Genomic DNA, 2,458 nt, shown 5'->3' on the forward strand with positions numbered 1-2,458 from the left:
GCAGGATGAGGTGGACTCACTAGATGGCTACGAATATAGATGCTGATCGCTACCACCACCACCACCACCATTATTATAATTGATACCTCGAAATGTTTATTTTCCCAACTTTAAGCTCATCATTAAAGAAGTTCCACAAGGTTCTGCCCTCCCCCCCCCCTCTCTCTCTCTCTCTCTCTCTCATATTGAATAATGACAATGATGGAGTCAGCGTCCTGCCTTATGTAACACCCGAGGAACCTTGTCTTGAATGCCACACGTGGTAAATGCTGCCACGCTCCCGCCACACACAGCCCTCCGCACACCAACTAAGCCCACACCTTTCATTACAGTCCACTAACACCTCTCATGCACGACTCTTGACTATCAGTAAGCGCCTCACCTGGTAATTCCGAATATAAACTCTCGGTGAATAGGATTTCCTGACATTACTGGTTATGTATTCATCAGCGTCGGTTCGTCAAGGTCTCCCAGTACTATGTCTGAAATGCGCTTTCAATACGTCTTTGCGATGTGAGAGGACTGACTCGCAAACAAAGGAGGGTAAGCGTCCGTGTCTCGTCGCCTCTCCTTTAGTGAACTGCTTTTATCGTCTCACAGTCCAGCGCAGTGACGCATCTCTAGACACCTTCCATTACTCCGATGACTGCTGCTTTTTTTCTGTAACAAATGCACGCCCACCACTCCTCCACGCCCTCAGCTCCCAGTGTGTACAAGCCTTTCCACTTACTCTCATTCTTGTTCTCTCCACTTTACTGAGGCAGGATTGAACCAAATCTATCCGTGCCTTTAGCTTTTACAATAAAATCTGACAAAAATTTGTATTATTCAGTTTTTTCATTATCCAATCACAGATTCGTTAAAGACCGGCTGTACCGACACTCCCACCACTAGGCACTTACACACACTGCTCTAGCCCAGGAAACTGTTAACTTTTTATTCCCTGAATATTGATTTGTATTCAAGCTCAGCACATTGTGAAATTGTAGCGGAGGCGACGAAGGCGGCGGCAGTGGCGGTGGCGGCAGCAGCAGCAGCAACTACGATGGCAACGATAGCAGACACACACACACACACACACACACACACACACACACACACACACACGTGTGGCCCCTGTTCACCTAGCAGTGAGTAGGTACGGGATGTAAATCGAGGAGTTGTGACCTTGTTGTCCCGGTGTGTGGTGTGTGCCTGGTCTCAGGCCTATCCGAAGATCGGAAACAATGAACTCTGAGCTCGTTCCGTAGGGTAACGTCTGACTGTCTCGTCAGAGACTGCAGCAGATCAAACAGTGAATTACACACACAGGCGCGCGCGCGGAAACAAGGAAACTCCTGATAAAAAAGCAAGATTAACTATACACATAAGTCTGTAGGCGCAACACACGCCAAGGTATGTAGGAAGTCAACCTTTCCACGAGTCACAACGCTACGAGTAACTCTTTGCTGTGTTACCTGAACCATTACCGGAAACTAAAGCCATCACACTAAAAAGTGGAAAATAAAAATATAACATTAAAAACAATCAAACAAAACAAACAATAAACATTGCTGCCATCACACTCTTAACTTACAAACCAATTTGAGAGAGAGAGAGAGAGAAAAAAAAAAACACAATAATAGTCCAGATTCCTTAAAATAAACGAGGACACGAGAAAACCTGAATTTAATGACACGGATTTGATAAGACAAACGAGGTGAGACTCAACGCTAAGAAGATCACCCTGCGGTGCCCCGACACTGACGAGGCCAATACACGGGTAGGAGGGAAGGGAAAGGAGGGAAGGGAGGGAATGGAAGAGGATGGAGATGGATGGATGGCGATGGAAAAGAGGGAACGAGAGCTGTCAAGAAGGAAGGCTGAAGAGACGGAGAAGTCAAAGAGGAGGGAGGGAGCGAGGGGAGCGAAGAAAGGAGGAGGAAGGGTTGAGGCGCCAGGGAGAGCCGCCCCCTACCTGAGCCAGCCCGTAATATCCTCACCCGCCACTCCTCACTATCCACACCATTACTCACTGCAGCACTGCCATGCAGAGAGAAAGAGAGAGAGAGAGAGAGAGAGAGAGAGAGAGAGAGAGAGAGAGAGAGAGAGAGAGAGAGAGAGAAGCAAAACCTTTTCCTCTTAACATTTCCCTCCCTCCATTGCCCCAAACCTTCAATCCTGGTCTCCCTCCCTCTCTCGACGTTCAGTCTGCCCCGCACAAAGCATCAATTATTATTCTCGTCTCGTTCGCGTAACCTTTTTTTCCTTGCATTTTCCCACGACGTTCACGCTGCATCTGGCTCTTAATCAGCACGTATTATTAGCCTTTCTAAAAATACCACTATCACACTCGCACTTTTGCCGCCGCCACTGCCTCCGCACCCATCCATCATATATGTCCCAAGAGTGCTGGTGATTCCCTTGAAGGTCAAGGAACACTTTTCCAAACTAAACATTACAATACGTGTCTCCTGCA

The sequence above is a fragment of the Portunus trituberculatus genome, chromosome 31, assembly GCF_017591435.1.
Source record: "Portunus trituberculatus isolate SZX2019 chromosome 31, ASM1759143v1, whole genome shotgun sequence".
Lineage (NCBI taxonomy): Eukaryota > Metazoa > Arthropoda > Malacostraca > Decapoda > Portunidae > Portunus > Portunus trituberculatus.